The sequence below is a fragment of the Hylobates moloch genome, unplaced genomic scaffold (genome assembly GCF_009828535.3).
Source record: "Hylobates moloch isolate HMO894 unplaced genomic scaffold, HMol_V3 SCAFFOLD_5, whole genome shotgun sequence".
Lineage (NCBI taxonomy): Eukaryota > Metazoa > Chordata > Mammalia > Primates > Hylobatidae > Hylobates > Hylobates moloch.
The window spans coordinates 66,235,611-66,255,530 of record NW_026652280.1 but is presented as its reverse complement, the minus strand read 5'-3'; the positions used below and the strand labels follow the sequence as shown (position 1 = coordinate 66,255,530).

Here is a 19,920-nt window from a genome sequence, read left to right as displayed (position 1 = left end):
CCAACCTCACTGATGCCCACGTGAGAGGAAGATGACCACAAACTGGCCCCGCTCTGATAAAGGAGGAGCCGTAGAGATGAACTTTCCGGTGTTTGAATAAACCTGAGTGAGTGGATGACGATAGTAACGGAGTCAGGCCAGGAGCACCAGCTTCCCAGGACTCAGCGTTACTGAGGGGGAATGTCTTAGTTCGTGTTGTGCTGCCCTAACAGAATACCTGAGACTGGGTAATTTATAAAGAACAGAGATTTATTTCTTCCAGTTCTGGAAGGGAGTCCCAAAAGTTCAAGGCCCACGTTTGCTGCGACCTGCATCATCTAATGGCAGAAGGTGGAGAGAGAATGGGGATGCGGAGGGAGGAGCAGAGGAGGGAGAAGGAGGGAACATCCAAACTCAACCTTTTGTCAGGAGCCCACTCCCAAAATGGCATTAATCTATTCACGAGGATAGAACCCTCGTGACCTAACCACCTCTTAAAGGTCCCAGCTCTCTATGCTGCTGCATTGGGGATTAAGTTTCCAACACATGAGCTTTGAGAGACACATTCAAAGCGTAGCAGGGAGCAGTGGGAAAGACCCCTCAGCTTCTGTCCCCCAGCTATCGGCACAGCGCTACAGGTGAGGGGAAGTCATCTCACATGGCAGGAGTGTCACTAAGCTCAGGGGTCTCCTATCTTCCCTCAGTGGCTTGCCATGGCATCTAGAATCCTGATGAGCTTCCTTCTGGAATGTTAAATTCATTTGCACTCGTGCTTGTGTGGGGAGAGCAGGAGTCTAAAGACATGGGGAGGAAGCCGTTACCCGGGGATAGTAATGACTAGTATTTAGCACGTGGGGGCTCTAGGTCCCAGTCAAGAGACACGAGGGGTGAGTACCAAGTCTAACTACTGTCTCAATGGAGTTCCAGAAGCAGATAAGGGAGAAATGGGGGAGAGGCAATATATGAAAAATTAATGACTGAGGCTTTCTCAGGACTGATAAAGCTGAATAGAAATTAGGATGTATAATTACCAAAGTAATAGAGAGACAAAAATAAAATGTGGGGGAGGGAGAATACTCTCAAACAATGCAAAAGGCCAGAAAGAAAAAAAAAGGCAGTTTTTTTGAATTAGCAATTAGAAAATCGAGGCAAACAGAATGCACAAAATAAAATGGTAGCAGTGCCTCTAAATATATAGTCATAATCAATGTGAATGTATTCAATTTCCGCTAGACAAAAAGAAGAAAAAAACAAGTTACATGTTGTTTATAAATCCAAATCTAGAAGACAAGGCTTCAGAAAAGGATATGGCCCAGGGTGGTCAAAGGCTGCATTAGGAGTGCTGTTTGTATTGAATAGACCTGGTTATACTAGAATTATGTTTCCCAAAAGGCTCTTTTTTATCCTAGACCATGGCCTTGAATTTCTAGATGCCCTAGTTTTTTTTCTGTAGTCCTGCGCTAATTTTAAACATTAACTTAAAACAGTAGCAGAGCAGGATGAGAGCTCAGTTTCCTGATTTCTAGATAGCACTGCGCCTGTCCCGTGATTTCTGCCCCCGCTAAGGACTTGTGCAAGCAAGCATCCTGCTGCCAAAGGGAGACGGAAGGATTTGCCACTTTTTCCAAGGTCGCGAGTGGAGTTACAGGTAAATGGTTAGAACACATGCTTCCTTTGAGCTTTCTTCCCAGGAGGGCACCCTCAAGTGCCCCTTCACCAACTCGTAGCTTGGTGGTCTTCTCTGCTCAAGTCTGTCTGCCTGCCTGTCTGGTCCCAGATGCTCAGCTCCCGCGGTTCCTCCTGCAGCTGTTGCCCAAGCTTTCATCTGAAATTTACTTACCTGGTCTCCTCTCACTCAAGGGTTGACGTGGTAGCTGCTAAAGGGAATAAACTCCAAACACACTGCAATTTTCTTAAGGAGACATTTCCCCAACTAGGAAACAACAATTCAATACATTTTGGTTAAGAATCTACTCTGTACAAAATCCCATGCTGGATGCCAACAATTCAGAGTAAATCAGACACTCTAGTCTCTAATGGATGAGACAAACAAGTACACACATGATTCCAGGATCATCTATTTTAACAGTAGAAAGGTCACGGGCATCCCTGACTCCGTGGGGGTCAAAGAAAGTTTATGGAAGAAATGACACCTGAGAAGAGCTCTGAAGAGTAAGTAGACCAGTACTAGTCTGGGGCCTGTTAAGAACCAGGCTGCACAGCAGGAGGTGAACAGTCAGCCAGTGAGCGTTACCCACTGAGGTCCGCCGCCTGTCAGATCAGCCGTGGCATCACATTCTCATAGCAGCTCGAACACTATTGTGAACTGCGCATGCAAGGGATCTAGGTTGCACGCTCCTTATGAGAATCTAACTAATGCCTGATGAACAGTTTCATCCCCAAAACCATCCCCTCCCACAACCCTCCCCCCATCTGTGGAAAAAATATATTCCACCAAACCAATCCCTGGTCCCAAAAAGGCTGGGATCACTGCTCTAGAGAACTCCATGTGTGTCTGTGCAACTTGGGTGCACAGTTGCTTGGACCAGATTGCACAGATTTATGCTGAAGTGATAATAGTTTAGATAAATAGAGTTAAATAAAAATATGATTAAAATTAATTTCACCTGTTACTTGATGTGCCTATTAGAAAACTGAAAATTATATGGCTGGGCGTGGTGGCTCACGCCTGTAATCCCAGCACTTTGGGAGGCCGAGGCGGGCAGATCACGAGGTTGGGAGATCGAGACCATCCTGGCTAACACGGTGAAACCCCGTCTCTACTAAAAATACAAAAAATTAGCCGGGCGTGGTGGTGGGCACCTGTAGTCCCAGCTACTCGGGAGGCTGAGGCAGGAGAATGGTGTGAACCTGGGAGGCAGAGCTTGCAGTGAGCCGAGATCATGCCATGGCACTCCAGCTTGGGTGACAGAGCAAGACTCTGCACAAAAAAAAAAAAAAAAAGAAAGAAAACTGAAAATTATATATGTGGCTTACATTGTATTTCTATTGGACAACAATGGTTAGGCAGTGCTTGACTCTTAAGCACTCAGTCAGTGTTAACTCTGATTATGTTTCAAGAAGCTTTATGAGGTAAAGGAATGCATATTGTTTAGTGCTGTCTCCTGAGTAACTAAGAATGTTGGCACATTGCAGGTGGCCAACAAATTGGTTGACTGATGAAGTGCAGGACAGATATATGCACTGCTGGTTTTTGGCCAGTGTTTGTTCTGCACTGTTGCCTGGGGCCTGTGTTGGCTCTTAAATACCCACAATATCACAGTTAGCTGGTTGGGTCCATGGGGTCCAGCTCACATTTTACTTCTTCCAGGAACCTACTGTATTTCCAGTTCCTGCTCCCTATTATCTCTCCAATAAGAAATGATCTCTCCCTCTTATAAAGTCATGCAACATTTTGGAAAAATATTTCTTACAAGACTTAGCCGTGCTTCCAGATATAGCTCCTCTGACATATTAATGTGAGTACCTCCAGAGCTCACTCACTCTGATGCCCCTGTCTTCTGCTTATTGCTCTGAGCAGAGCAGGTGTTCAGTATGAGTGTGTTGAACTGAATTGATATTTTCTTTGCGCCTTTCTTGTATCTTTCTTCACAGAACGTAGCAGCTGGCTGGCCACTGAAAGTGCCCAGTAAATACTTGCCGAATAAATAAATCAATGGGACTGACCTGCAAAGGGAAGGAATGGAAACACCTCTGTTAATGTCATGGGCATTGTAATGGTTGCCTTGGAGACCTTGCTTCTCTGTGGTCAGAACCACTGGTGCTTATAGTCAAGGGGAGGAAGAGTAAAGGGCAGGTTTTGGTAGACTGGTGGGAAAGGTGGGGCTGTTCCCAGGTTCCAATCCCACCCCCAGAGAATGTCAGCCTGGGTGACTTTCTCCACAGCCTTTCCAATACAGGGCACCATCTGCTCTCATCAAACACCAAGGCCTGGACAAGGTGATGGTTTACTCTTTAGTCAATACCCAGCATTGGTCAAAACAAACCAAACCAAACCAAACCAAGATTTCTATGCAGAAAAGACAGTCCAATGCCACTCACAATAATTTAGAACATCTTTTGGAAAAAAAAGCCAACCTCCAACCAATAAACTCCCCCAAGCCCCCTAAGTAAAATCCCTGGACTATGTGGCTATGGGTTTCCATTGCATGCTTTCACAAGGGAGAATGGGAAAGGTACCAGAGCCCTTAGGGAGCAAGCATGGGGTCACACAGTTCATGACGCTGGGCTTCGGACCTGAAATCTGCTACCTGCTGCCTCAGTAGTTCTTGGCAAGTTACTTAATCTCTCTGAACCTCAGTTTGTTTTTCTGCAGTAGTGACAGGTAACTTATTGTGAGAGCTGTGTGCCAGGTCCTATTCTAAATGAGATAGGTTCTATTAAAGCCTAGCATGGATGTATTACTATCATCTTCGTTTTACAGATGGGGAACCGAAGCACAGAGAAGGTAAATTACTTCCCACGTCACATGCCTCAAACCTAGTTGTTCTGCCTCTTGTCTGTGTTTTGGAGGACTGTATTATCCATCACATGGGGGTCTTGTGAAACAAGTAATGAAGTTCCTGGCACCCAGTAGCACCCAGCATACGGTGGCAATGACCCATTACCTAAAGCTGTCTCCTCCTCAACTAGTGGCCATTCCCTTCTTTTGATAGATTATGGTGTTTGCTCTGAATCAGTTAGCACCAATAAACAGAAGAGGTTCCTCTTGATTATCTATAATGAATCAAAGATGTCACTGATTTATTGCATGCAATTTAGATTCCATTTAAACTGCTGAAAATCAAGCATTGTGAAGCTGTTCACAATCACATTCTCTCTTGTATGGATAAAAAGTTATTAATTTCCTAATCCTGTCTGGCACTTCAAACACCAGATGTAGCTACTTTGCCCGTATAGAAAGCAACTTTGAGAGACAAACATTTCCTTCTTCCGATGTAAGAAGACGTTCTATTTTATCTTTTAAAATGATGGTCTTGGTGAGTCGCTCTTCAGAGGATATTGTGAAGTGAAGCCAAGTAGCAGCCAGACAGACAGCCCAGGTATCTGTGGAGAATTATCTGTCAAAATACAATCCAAGTATTAGACATACTTGCTTTCCCTCTTTTGTCTTTCTACCATTCCAAATTTAGACTGAATCAGGAAACATGAAAAGGAGATGGGGGGATATGAGGAAGTTCATAAAAGAAATAGTCTATCCTATCTGTTACTGAACATTTTGAAACTCTTTAATCCTTCTTTAAAAATTGTGCATCAATCACATGTGCGCCCCTGCCTTCCTTCGGCTGCCTTCGACTTCCTGATGGGGTCTCAGTACTCAGCCAGCAAAGCTGCCATTCTCCACAGTGAGTGGTCATTTCCAAGCTCAGCATGTGAGCCACGGCTCTAACAGGGCACACTGTGTATGTCCTGGACAGAGAGGGACCTCTACTCAAGGGTATTCCCACAGAATGTGAATCACTGTGATTCCCTAAGTAGCAATGATGCACTTCACTCAATGCCTAGAGAAAACAAAATTTATGTAGTCACGTGCAAAGCATCTGATGAAGTGTATCTCACCAGTTTTAGTGTATTATATAAATATTAATGATTTGTTGAATTTAAAAATTTTTAAACAAATCATAAAAAAGAACATCATTATTCAACACATTTCTTATTAGTATAATATATAGGAAAAAAGAAAAAATGGAATATGCTATAATAAGGTAGGTTATCACAGCCATAGTTTTAGAAAATACATGGTTTTGGGGTGTTTGAAACAGAGTCTCGTTCTGTCACCCTGGCTGGAGTGCAGTGGTGCAATCACCAGCTCACTGCAGCCTCAGCCTCCCAATCCTCCTAAACCAATCCTCCCACCTCAGCCTCCCAAAGAGCTGGGACTACAAGGCATGCACCATCACAACTGGCTAATGTTTTAAAAATTTTTTGCCCGGGCTAGTCTCAAACTCTTGGGGTGAAGGGATCCTCCTGCCTCTGTCTCTCAACATGCTGAGATTACAGGTGTGAGCCACCTTACCTGTCCAAAAATAGATGTTTTGTTTTGTATTCAAGCCCTTTGTTCAAAATGCAACTGCTCTACTTCCTGGATACATGGATATGAATGTCCTCAGCAGAGCACTACTGAGCCCAGAGTCCAAACAAAATATAAAGAAATAAGGATGTCAGATCAAAAAATACCTACAGGCCAGCCTGGTTGGGTGGTAAAGACAAGAATGCCCCCTCCTAAACCTTCGGAAGTTGAAGAGCCCTTCCACCTTTCAAAAGGGGCCTGCAAAAGCCAGATTTCCAGCCTTTGGTTCCCATTTCCCCAAACAAACGAAAGTTATTCTGCATTGCAAGGCAACCAACAAGTGAGCTCCAGAAAAGCAGCCTTCCTCCTGTAACCCGTTTTTGCCCATTCTTTTTCCCAAACCATAGAATAGGAAACAAAATGTTACAACAAACCCCCAACCCCATGAAGGGCATTCTACTCCCTTCCTGCCTGGGCACAGGCCCCTGAATGTCACTTAGTTTTAGCACAACCTGCTTGGATAAAATATGTTTTGTTTCCATGTGCACACATTTCCATACATGCAGCAGATGAGCCAGAGAGATTTCTCTGAGCATGTAAATTCTTTCAGAGGAGACAGAGAAACCAGCCTTGTACCAATTTGGGAGAACACCCCCTTCTGACCACGTGGGAGATGGATGACCTGTTTACAACGGAAACCTATGCAGAACATTTTTTACTGCAGAACAAGCAGCTGACATGACTGCTGTCGGTGTTCACAGAGCCAAATATGAAGATGATTGTAAAGAAAGAGACTGTCGCATCGGATAGAAGATGTGATCCTGCTCTCACGTTTTTCCTTCTGGCATGACCATACACGTTTTATAAGTGGGGAGAAATCCTGATAAAAGCCCTATCCCTGCCATTTTAGAAACTCTGAATAATGGCATGTCTGAGACTTTTTGTAACATTTTCAGTAGTTGAATCCAGTTTGTATTATCTTTCAACCCATTCTAAACACAGGTCAATACTGACTTTGCAAAGATCTAACTTTCACTCCTGCAAAGTGTTCTAAAACTTGTATTTATTTCTCTCCTTTCTGAAACACAGTCTGAATGTCTTTGTAGGAGCTTTAGTATTTTGGGTCTGGGCTGAAGCAAAATGAAACGGCATCATGCTGGCTAGAGTTCAGCATTTAACATTTTAGAAAAGTCTGTAGAGAGAGCTCAGCTGAAATAGACAGGAATCTACATTCATGTGGCCATCAAAGGAACAAAGCGAGCCGGCAGGGGCGGCCCCAGTGTGCGGCGTCGGGCTCAGAAGAAACACCAGCGATCCACGGAGAATATTGGCAGGGGCAGGGAGAAAGAAAAGCTTTCTTGGGGCTACTGTTCTTAGAATTTTTCACCTGTGTACAAAAGGACAAGAGAAGCTGATCTCTGACGAGGACATGACTACATCAAAACCCAGCTTCCAGAGACTGCTTAAAACGGTCTCTGCTGCTCCTTGGATGCCCTGATTTACATGCAGTGGTGGGAAGGGAGCCACAGAGATGGCTCCAGCCCAGCGCCTGGCCCGCAGGGCTGGAACAGAACAAGCAGATTTCTAGGGCCTTGGAAAGACAAACGGTGCCTATGTGGCGTACGTCAACGAAACTCCAGGACAGCCTGGCACGCAGTAAGACATGAGTGAACAGTGAGAAGAGCTCTATCAAGGCTTCACGGGCTGCTGGGGCCTGGTCACCTGTTGCCTGTTCACGAAGGGGCAAGTGTTTGAGTTGCCAGCTCCGAGAGGGCTGATGAGCAGCACGCTCCCTGGAGCCATGGTACTGACGTCTCCCCCAGGTCCGGGGCTGCCGCGCTTGGGAAGGGCACGGGGTCACTCGGGAAGGCTGATTACACAGGGAACTTTGAGCTCCAGCACACAGATGGGAGGGGAGTCGGGTGATGCAGGAACAAACACAGCTCACAAACAGAAAGATAAAACGCAGGGGCTGCCCATGAAGGGGAGGGTGCCCCTCTCTCCCCAGTGGGGTAATTTCCAACTACAGAGAACAGTCGCTGCCTCAACAATAGAGAAGAACATTTTTACTGATGTGCTCAAGAAAAGATTGGACAATTCTTGGCAAGTAAATAAACATTAAAAAAAAAAAAAAACCAGTGGATTTAAATATCAATGATTTTAAAAGGTAAAATTAGCCGACCTCTCAGAAAAGAATTGAGAGTAGATAGGAAGACGCCTACCTATTGAGAGAATTTGCCGAAGAAGATTTCAAAGGGTTTTTGTTGTGTTTTTGTTTTTCGGTAATAACAGCTCTATCAGCAGCAATGTAAACTATGAATAGAAATAATAATATTTAGTAATCCAATCACAAGAAGAACTGTCGGAAGCTCACAGTTCTGTTTCTTTTTGATCCAATTTTAGATTTTCCCTACAAAAGAGAAATAACAAGGATTGTGATAAAAACTCATTTTCTTCTCTCGTTTAAAAAACATTCATTCCATAATTAGAAGCAATTTTTGATTCCATACTAATGAAGTTATATGGATGCAGGGGCATTTGAGATCCACAGCTAATTCATAAATAGAATCTTGCCAAGAATTTCAGCCTCTCCCCCCAGGAGACCTCTACATAGAGGGTGCTGCAAGTAAGGAAACCTGTTTTGATCTTGGGTGTTTTAGCTTTTTTGTGCCTAGTGTTAGGTGAACCGACACAAAGGCAAATTCAGCAGTCATAGCTATTCTTCTGTAAGCTGGAGGCTGACTCTGATAGGAACTCATTCTGGGTGTCAGGAGGCTTCAGGGGCGAGTTACAGGCAGCTGAGTCTAGTGCCAGCTGCTAGGGGTTCTGGGAGCCAGGAGCTGTAATCAGGCAGGAGAGGCTGGCAAAATTCTAATTCAATTCTAGTGAATACCTATTTCCAAAGGAAGCTGTCATCAAAAGAGGAAATGGTGCAGTGGCCTTGGGAGTTCTGAGCAGAGGCTCAGTGTAGATAGAGGGTTAAACTCTATTTTGTTTTCTATATTCTTGATACTCTGGCATTTGGGGCTTTGATGCTGGAGAGACTGTCCCTTCCAGGGCTACCTAATTCCTAGAAATAGCAAACAATTCCCCTGTGAGCATGCTTTTGATAAACCAACCAGTCTAGAGCTCACACCCCCAACCAACCCTTTCATCAAACTCTCACTCACCAAACCAATATTTCCCCTGCGCTATGTCACCCCAGGGCCAGGGACCTGACAACTAGAGACCACCTTTATAGCACTGGGCCACTCGAATAATTTAAAGTACCCAATACTAAGTTTACTCAGCTTACTTACCCTGCCTCGCTTATTCCTTCCCTTGTAAATCCCAGTAAAGGTCCCAGCCACACGGTGCCCACATCCTCTTGTTTCCTGACCATCCCTGGTCTTTCCGGCATGGTGGGGCTTAAAATCCCCCTGCCTGTGGGGATCTGTGAGTGCAAACTTCCTCACAACAGTCATTTCTGCATCTGCCGTCTTACCATACCTGACATTAAAACAAACCCCAGGTACGTATTTAACTCAACAGGGTTATGGACCATGGAAGCTTGGGTGGTTCATGAACTTCCCTGCTCCTAAGCATTGCCACGGAGAAGATCAGCTATGCAGACCTTTCGGCTGCAGCTCCAGAAATGGGGGTGAGCGGCCCGGAACCTGTGTTTCTAAGAGCACCTCCATACAACTCTGCTCAACGTGGTGTGAGCAGCAGAAAATAGCACTAGGAGAACCTAGCCACCAGGAGCAGAACTGGTAGAACCAGGTCAAGAAGACAGACCTCACTTTAAAACTTACTTCCTGATGCAGCAATTCCAATTCTAGAAAATTATCACATAAATATGATCTATAAAAATATTTATATGATAAATAAGGAAATAACTAGATATGTGCAAATATCCTTGGAAATCTTTTTATATTACACATAATTTGCAGTAAAAAAAAAAAAAAATCCTAAAGAGGCCACGTTAGATTGGTTAAGTATTACATATAATGATATAGTTATACAGTGCACTATTTAGCAGTCATCTGGCATAATGTTCCATGGCATGTGAAAATATTAATAATATGTTGTTAACTTTAAAAATCAGCCAACAAAACAGTATAATGATATAATCCCTTTTCATTAAATATACATAGACATATATACAGAGGTTAAAGCCTGGGGTTATCTCTGGTTCATGTCGTTACAAATATTTTGTGTATGTGTTTATTTTTCCGCATTTTCCAAATTCTGTACAGTGCACATGAATAATAAATTAATTTCATTGTTTTCTATCGTGCAGGCTGTGTTCTCCCTACGGCAGGACAAAGGAGGAATTTGGACAATCACATACCCCTCCCCCCAAGATCCAGAAGCTCTCTAAATAATGAGCGTTCGCTAACCCCCAGGCCATGTGGCCTTTGGACACAGCAGGATAGAAGTTGCTTTCTGGGCCTCACTTGCTACAGGTGAGAGTTCCTGACACCTGGAGAGGCTGAGCCCAGGCTCTAAGTGAGGCCTGGTGGCTCCAGGTGACTAGAGGCCCACTTGGCAAGAGGGGTGTTATTAGGCCTAAGCGGGGACTGTAGGGGCTGTGGTTATGCTCCAGTTGGTGTAGAGAATTCATAATTAGCAACAGCGGGATTACAAAGCAAGGAGCCAGAAAGAGAAATAAGGGAGGGGAAATAACCTACCAGGAAAGGGCAAGAATAATCCACTCATGACATCATCAGTTCCATAATAACCAAGTGATGATAGTGCTTACATTAAATACACTTTAAAAATAATCAACGCAAAGAGTAGAATAAAAACAATTTGTGAGAAGGGTAAGCATTAGAGTATACAGTAGTTAATACAGCTACAGGGAAAAGAAATCAATGTAGATTAATTCATTTCAAGGTCTCTTGTTTATTAGGAAACCATTATTTCTTTTTGTCACTTTTCAGTCCCTCAAGGATGCTCAGAGGAGCAACAAATGCTCAGATTTCCACAAAAATCTGAAAACTCAGGGGTGTTTGAAATGAATGCTCTGAAAATACTTGTTGCATGTAATTGGAATTATGTAGTATTTTTGTAATTAACAAAGAATTGTTATGAAAATGTGGGGACCCCAAATTTTAAGTCTGCTATACTCCAAGGCAGCTGCCTTCTGACAAATAACCTGTGACAATTTCATAATATAGGGTTCCGAAACCTCATTAAGCCACACGCGTGGTGCAGCTGAAGCACTCAATGCTTTCCAAGGGTTTGTGAAAATGTAATTAGGCAAACCACAGGCATCTGCAAATGTGGTACTTTTGCTCCAGATGGGTGGAATCTCAGGGCGCCCCAGAGCTTTCACAGGGACGATTTTTCTCAGTGTCAGTGACTTGAACACACACCTAAGATGGTCTTTTTGCTCTTGCAGGAGAAAATGTTGCCAAATGGGTAGACTAAACAATGAATGGCTGCCGGGTTTGGTCATACCTCTCTGTGTGTGCCATCAATTGCTGATGGGAGATAAGACATTATTCCAGCTACAAAATGGGTGCATGATCCTGGTAACTGATGAATGGGCCTTGCAAGATACGTCTATAGAATTGGCTATAGGTACTAAGCACAGAAGACCATCGGACCCCTGTGGAGCCAGACCCCACTGCTTCACCCATGTGGTCAAAGCTGCTCCCTGGATGTCAAGGGTTGGCCATTCTTGTGGTGTCAGTAGTGAGTGCTTGGATGAATGTGAGATCTATAGGCTGGTGATGCAGATGGTGATGGGAAGAGACAGTAGAGATGCCAACACACTCCCTAGACGGTGTTTCTGGAGGGAAAACGTCCTGGTCTAGCGAGCCAGTGGAATGTGCTGTGGCAGAAAATCCACAGGCTCTGGAATCTGACTGTCAGAGCTTGGGCTCTGGATACAGTGTCTACCACCTTTGTGATCTGTGGCATGTTATTTAGTATCTTGGAGCCTCAGTTTCACCTTCTGTATTATTAGGGTAATAATGTTTTCTTTTGGGGCTTTTGGTGAGGATTAAATGATATATGGGAAGATTATTTTGAGAAGTATTAATTGATGTGCCCCTAAATTCACACACACACGCACACACTTGCATACTCCTATACACACACCCACACCCTTTTATCTCATCCATGCTTTATATGATTTACTAATATTTAGGTCTATTAGCAGGTCCATCTTAGTAAATGAAAATTGAATCAGACAAAAAGAAATACATCAAATTCTTGGCTTTAAATGAAAAGCAAAACAAACAACCCTCATGGAGGGGTAAGACGGGAACATTTGGGAAGCACATCTGTTTTGTGAGAGCTGCGTGGCTCTCCCACAGCCCCTCCCGGATGGCTGCAGAGTACCCTCGGCATGAGTTGCTGAAGAGCCCCTGGCCTGAGAGGAAGGGAGAAGGTGGGACACAGGGGCTTGCCATGATCAGGGCCCCGACTGCAAATAACAACCATGAAGTCTGGCTAACCTAAAGAGAAAATGCATGTATTAGAGGGATGTTAGGAAGGCTGCAAACACAGATTTGGAAAATCAAGAGCAGTCAAGAGACTCTGGTAGTGAGCGCCCCGCCAAGGTCCCCTCCCAGAGTTACCTGATTAAAATGAGGCCGCCAAGGCTGCAGGATCTTGCCCCTGGTATCCCCGCTGCCAGTGGTGGACGGTGGATGTCACTGAAAGATGCTGCAGGAGGAACTGACATTTTGTGACTCTGGCTGCAGATGGAAAGTCCTGAGGGTCATGGCCCACCAGCTGGCGACTCCCAGGCATCTAACCTCTCAGGATTCCAAGGTAGGTGGGGGCCTGCTTTCCACCAGCTCCCCAAATGGCCAGCGTTGTCACATAGGAAGGAGGCTTGGACTCTGGGTGACACACAAAAGCAAAAAGCCCCCTGACACGTCCACTGCAGCCCCATGGTGTCTTGCCCTCCCTCCTGAGATTAGCCCATGGGGTGTCTTGAAGGGAGAGCACTGAAAGAATAGCCAGAAAGGCCCGATGATTTCAGGACAGAGGGGCTCTGTGTTTGCTTCTGGGAAGGCAACCAGGGTCCCAGACATCTTTGCCTGCACCAGCCAAGGTGGAGGTAGCAGTGAGCAGATGGCGTCAGGGAGAATCCAGGTTGGAAAGGCCAGTTACAGTCAGCTGAGTGTCTGCGGCCTTGGGCAGCAAGGACAGCCCAAAGTTCCCAGGCTCTGTTGGGGAACTTTCAGAGGAGGACAAACGGAGAGCTTGGGGATGGGGTGGGGGCATGCTGTGGCCACATCGAGGAGGTGCTGCAGAGCCCATGGGCCCTGTGATGAGGTGTGAACAGGAGAGATGAGGCCCAGGGTTTGCCATCACAGAGGGAAGACTGCCCCGCAGCCTCGCCCCTCCGTCCAGGCCCCAGGCTCTAGAAGAAACTATTAAGATGTGAACTGGGAAGGGGGAAGCACTGAATTTCCTGACTTTACCTGACATAACTGAAAAGGCCTAAAAATGACTGTTTTCAGCTATCATGTAGAATGGGGGCTTCAAAGGAAGCCTAGGTTGAATTACAGAGAAGGAAAAATGACCACATTTTTCTGAATACCTGAGCCTCTGCCTTGAACATGTGTATATGCTACATCAATTGTCCTCTGTTAGGAGTGACTTTTGCCCCCCAAGGGACGTTTGGCAATGTCCGGAGATAGTTTTGGTTTTCACAACCTGTAGGGAGAAGAGTATGAATTGCTCCTGGCTTCTTGTGGATAGAGGCCAGGGAAACTGCTAAACAGCCCACAACTCTTTATGCAAACTGCACATGAAGGAATTATCTGGTCAAAAACATCAATAGTGCCGAGGCTGAGAACATGCGGGAGCTCTACTGGGGTTTTAAAGAATCATTCTGCAGTGCATGTCTGCCCTGTAGACCAGTTCAAAGTCCTAGAATTGGAATTAGAGTCTGGTGATCGAGGGGTAAGGTCTAGACCCTCTGAGAGAAACTGTGTGTGCAAAGAGAAAGTGGATTTGGCCAGAAGTCAGGGTGGATTTCAGAACTATCAAGGATTTGTAAAAAGACTGCTTTGAATGGAGAGGTCAGAGCTAGAATATGGGACACCTCCCAGCTCTGGCCCGAACCTGCCCTGTACACTGCGCTACAGAAGTAGGGCAGGCTTAGGGGCACGTAGGAACCAAGAGGGTGCATTGGTCCAGTAGGAACTTAGGCTCAGGGAACAAATATCTCTCCTCTTGAAGCCCACAGGCCAAATGACAACTGAGAGAATATCATTTACTTCTTTAGCCAATGCCAGCTTTTCACTTTCTCAACTAGGGCTTCCTGCCTAGTTGGAGGGCAGGAAATGCCCGAGGGAGCATTTGGCAATATCGGGAGACATTTTTGATTGTCATGACTAGGGGGATGTTATAGCATCAGCTGGGCAGAGGCCAGGGACACTGCCCAAGATCCTGCCATGCACAGGACAGGTCACTCCCCTCCAACAAGGAATCACCAGATTCAAAACTGTAATAGTGCCAACATAAAGAACCCTGCTCCTGGTCAGTGATTCTCACCCTTAGTTGTATGTCAGAATCATGTATGTGGAGGAGCTTTACTAAAATGTACGGGCTCTGTCCTTTGCAATTCTGATGAATTTTTCTAAGGTGGGACGCATACGTTTTTAAAGCTCTCTAGTTGATCCTGCTGTGCAGTCAGGGTTGACAGCCTCTGATGGAGACTTTGCCAGGCCTATTAGAGTTAGCTGGTGGATACTGCCTGCTCCTGTGCCGTTTAACCACCTGGGGTGGGGAAAGGAGACGAGAACCAGCATGGTCTCCACTCCCAGTGCAGGGAAGAGAAGCATCACCCAGTCTCCAGATTTCCTGCAGAGCTGGGGAAGTGAAAGAGAGAAACGTGATCCTTTGTTCCTCTTTAGGGTGAGGAATATTCACTAGGACGAACATCTGTGATGGTTTGAAGTATTCATTGATGTTTTGCCCCAAACATACAGTCCCTATTAAACAATAACCCTCACCCATTTCATTCATTCAGGCCCCTGATATAAAGCCTCTAGTGCCATTTGCTGGAAGGAGTGGAACTAGAGAACAACAACATCCCGATTCTTGGCCTTTAAGTTAAAAACAAGTATTGTGGGGTGAAGACAGAAAGTTTCTAGAACATTACTGTGCATCCTGTCACCACCAAATAAAACTCCTCTGAAGTGGTGAGGGAAGCATCGGGAAAGAAACGAGGGACTTGGTGATGCTCTGGTGGCCCACTGAGCCAACGCAGATGGGGGTGGCAATAATAGAATGCACCATTTGGGAATCCTTGGGCAGAGGGACCTTGGGCTCCCTGTGTGGAGGCTGGAGGAAGTGGTCCGGGTTCTAGCTCTCTCTGCACTTCTGCATGGGGGCCACCGGGGGAGCTGTAGAGTTCAGATTGTGGCAGGGCAGCTCAGGTTGCAGGGAACAGGGACAGCCCTGAGTCTTCTGTGCCTTAAAGAAAGGTGGATCATTGGAACACTTCTCCTGCCCCAGAGAGGGATAGGCCAAGAGAGGGCATTGGGCTTGCTGAAATCCTGTGGTGGAGGGCCTGGTGGGATTATCAGAGAGGGTTCAACCTGGAGGGATGTCTGTGTCCATGTGACACCCCAAAGGGGAAGTGGGCCCAGAGGAAATGTTATTTCAGGCCTGGAATGATGGAAAAACCATAATTGCCTAAGGCTACATTTTCTGCCATCAAGTAGTATGGGGCTTGAAATGCACGTTGAGTTCTAGAAAAATAAAATGTGCTATAATGTCTTAAAAGATTTGAGTAAATGGCAAGAAAAGTCAAATCTACATATTCAAAGTGCGCAGTACTTCCTAGACCCTGGATGAATTACAGTGAGCATTACCACGTAAACCGAATGACTGTGGCCCCAGCTCTATCAGCTTGATTGCTAGGAATTGGTCTCAAAGTGTTCTGCAGGGATGAGGGATCCCCTGGGGACCTGCCGTAGGCTCCACCTGGTGCTGTTGCTTCTGCAGCTCGTGCTCCCCATGTTGTGGTGAGCCGAGCATCCCTCCTCCCACAGAATCCCTGCTTCAACCCCTGGCTGGCCTAAGGGGAGGGGGGAAGGAGGGAGGGAGGCCCCCTCCTCTCAGCTTCTTTCTGTTAGCCATGGGCAGGCCCCGCCCTTTCATCCCCCACAGCACAGCACCTGCCAGAGGATGTGAATTTTATAGTCACAAAATCAAGTGTGTAAAAATGAAACTTTATAACTGCACTTAGTTCTTGAGCCCCCATTTCTGCTGATGGCAGAAAACTTGTTACTGCCAATTGAATATAAACGATGTTACTAAGTATTTCTCACTCTACTCTGGGTAAAAAGTTCAGGATGTTTTCCTTTCCCTGCTCATGACCTCTCCCTATGGGTAATTTAAGAATCAACTAGGCATTTGGGGGAAGGAGCATCTATTTATCCATCATGTAGCTCAGTTCGGGATTGTAGCCTTTGCTGACGTAACATCCACTTGTGCATTTTTTTTTCACTGAATGCTACGGTGCTTCACTTAGCGAAAGTTCCACGTTCCTACTGCATTTTGGTTTTCAGGTCTACCCAGGTCACTCTGTTTCCACTTAGCCCTCCCTGTCCATAACCAGAATGTGTCCTCAAGCCCTCCGTTGCTTGCTGTCCTTTATGGGGGCTTGGCAAGCTTTTGGAAGACTTAGCATATTACTTTCTTTTTTTCTAGGTTATTCTAAGGCAACGTAAACCTCCCTGCTAAAACCTCAATGGCTTACAATAATAAAGGTTTATCCTTCAGCCACACATCAGCTGTGGGTGTGCTCGAAGCTCTTATCACTGGGATCCAGGGAAAAGGAACAGCTTCCATAGGAAGGAAATATTTTGAGCAAATAATACACTCTGCCATACTCTTACCATTCAGGAGTTGGGAGAGACTCAGAGCACAGAGGAGGTAGACGTTCAGCTCCTTTCTTCTAAAAACACCATGCTGTTGTTTCTACAAGCCACGCTTGGTTAGCAGGTTGGCTGGGGGATGCGCTTGACTTCAAGATGAGCTGCCTTCTCAGGCTTTACCTCCGTGATCCCCCCAGTTCCGGGTGTTAGCTATTCTCTCTTCCCTGGAGCATCATCCAGGGGTGTCAGAGGGCAGGGTCCTTTCTTAGACACTCACTAGTGTATGTGCCCTGCTCATGTTCCCCCTAGAATTTTTCTTTTCTTTTTTGAGATGGAGTCTCGCTCTGTCTGGAGTGCAGTGGCATATCTCAGCTCACTGCAACCTCCACCTCCTGGGTTCAAGTGATTCTCCTGCCTCAGCCTCCTAAGCAGCTGGGATTACAGGCATCCGCCACCACACCCAGCTCCTTTTTTATTTTAGTAGAGATGGGTTTTCACCATGTTGGCCAGGCTGGTCTTGAACTCCTGACCTCAGGTGATCTGCCCTCCTCGGCCTCCCAAAGTGCTGGGATTACAAGCGTGAGCCACTGCGCCTGCCTCCCCTAGAATTTTTCTTTGCATCAGCTGCTTGAACTTTTTCTTCTTCTGGGCAGGAACATAGCTGAGGTGTCATCCTGCATTCCTCACACCTAATGGTCTAACTAGGCCATGAAAGGTCCCAGTCTTTGGTGCTCACAAACCATCTTATGCCTCAAAAAATCTCTGTCTCACAAGACACATCTTCAGCTTTCGGCATCTTGGTTATCAGTTTAAAAAATGACACTGACACTTTCAATTGACATCTTTATTCTTGGCATGTCTGCCCTTCCCTGAAGCAGTGGGGATCATTGCTTTAATGGGTACAGGGTAAATACAACAAAAGATAATGTGGTGGGGGGAAAGTTCTTATTTTCTCAGAATTTTAACTTGCCACACGTTTGATCAGACTTTACTGAAGCTTCAAAAATAGCAGTGAAGAATAACATGGAGAGAATAACTTCCATCCAACCGCAAGTTATCCTGAGCCGTTGACTCTAGTACCGTACCACCACCCCAGCATCCTCACGCCTCACCAGAAAACCAAACTAACTCCAGGCTCCATTTCCCCTCCTAATGTGTCCTTCCCCAATCCTCATTTTCTGCCCCAGTACAGAGCCCTTTTTCAGGACAAATGACGGCGAGACCATCAGTTCCTTTCAGTGGAAACTCTACACCCTCCTGTGCTACCTCACTCCCCCAGCCTTTGTTCTGACTCCATGGCTCTGACAATACATTCAAACTACTCTGATAGAAGGACAGGCGTCAAAGTCGGGGTCTTTAAGTCTTAAGTAACAGCCCAGCCCACCTTGGCTGTACAATGCTCAGACTGCTTCCTTTTTAGTCTCTATCCAGTGGCATTTCGATAAGCCTCATAATCTAGTCTCACCCAGGGTTGTTTTGTTATTATTTCTGTAACTTTTGTAGCCATCTGTGGGTCAAGTCCACCTGTTACTGTAGAACCAGTTCAATCTGGTTCGACTTTGTTAGTAACAAAATGTAATAAAATAATGAGTTGTTTTTCTGTGTAAGGGATCCCAGGTTGCAAGTCAGATAACCTGCGCCTGCCCAGTTGAACCAAGTACGCCCAATTTGTGACCTCAGTGCTGGCCAGAAACAAAAAGTCAACCACAGTTGAAGCCTAAGAACTTGGATCAAGGAGCAGGGACTGAATTAAGAAGCAGAGAAGCCCTGTTTCGTTGCAGTGCAGACTTAGCCAAGTACCCGTCACCGCCTCTTTGCATGATCTGATCAAATCATGCCTCTTGCCATCTTCCTGTCTCCCTCACAGTTACACTTTTGCATCCTTGCCAGTAACTTGCAATAAAGCTTTTTCTTTTCCCCAAAGCTGGTGCCATAGTACTGTCTTCTATGCATGTCAGAAAACGTGATGCACGTCCATCACTCCGTGACACACCTATTCTCATTCATTTAGGATCTCCTTATCTGCTGTTCTTCCTCCTCACTAAAAGGTTTCATCTTTTGCAAAATTAGATTTTAGCTGTGCTGCTACTTGACTGATTCCAGCAGGACGCACCCGTGCTGACCACTGTCAAGAGCCTCAGTCCTGGCAACCCTGCACTTTTGTCAAGTCCCATGACCTTCTTCATAAAACTCTGGAAGAGAATGTTTATTTCCTCTATCTTAACACAATACAATTAAGACATAATTAGTGAAAAATTAGCCAAGCAAGTGACCTCTGGGGCATAGCATAATTTTCCTGTCCTCGTGGGCTCCAAATAGCAATTGAAGAAGAATGATACCAATTATCATTCTGGAGAGACCACAGCCTTAGGAAGAGGGAGCAGAAGATGACATCTGATGCCTGGATGGCTGATGGTGGCCTTCATGCCACTTCACCCCTGGAAGCTCACAACAGATGTGATAGCATCTGACTCCCACCCGAGGGTTTTGTAGAAATAACCAATTACCTTTACAATGATGTGACTGTCATTGGCATGCTCAGTAACCAGCCATCTTAGGAGGCAAAACTCACTACTACTACTGGTTCACCTGGGTGTAAACCCATTTTACACAGTCATGTGGGCTTTTCATTTTTAAGCACAAGCAAGATGTAATTCATCCATATTTCTTTATAGATCCATGTCAGGGTATTTTTATTCTATTTGAACAGCATCATTGTGGTACACAACATCCAACGAAGGGCTTGGGGGTTGCCAAAAAAAAATAGTCAGCTATTGTTAGCTTACTTTATTTCTTCTTCGAGTGACTTCTTTTTGGAACACTTATCACTTATCTTGGATAGGCTTGCTCTACCGGACTATTCAGAGGAAATTAATGTTAAGTGTGACAGCTAATCCCTGAGCCATTTCAGTTTTTAATATTCTACAAGTGTCATACTTTCTCAAGATTCTATTCATAAAGACAATTTTAGAGTGCTGATGTCCATGTAATTTTTATAGGCTAATGGATACTTTTCAATGTAGTAACACCTTACATTTGAACTGGCTTTGGTAGTCTTTAAAGTGCTATCAC

The 19,920-nt window shown here is 45.3% G+C and overlaps 1 long non-coding RNA gene across 1 annotated transcript; it reads left to right on the top strand.

The window, feature by feature from the left end:
- The first annotated feature begins 786 nt into the window (after nt 1–786).
- On the top strand, nt 787–18,653 carry LOC131383424 (uncharacterized). Its single transcript, XR_009213431.1, has 4 exons — nt 787–866; nt 1,506–1,627; nt 10,293–10,458; nt 18,457–18,653. It is a non-coding gene; the product is annotated as an uncharacterized LOC131383424 (long non-coding RNA).
- The last annotated feature ends 1,267 nt before the right edge of the window (nt 18,654–19,920 follow it).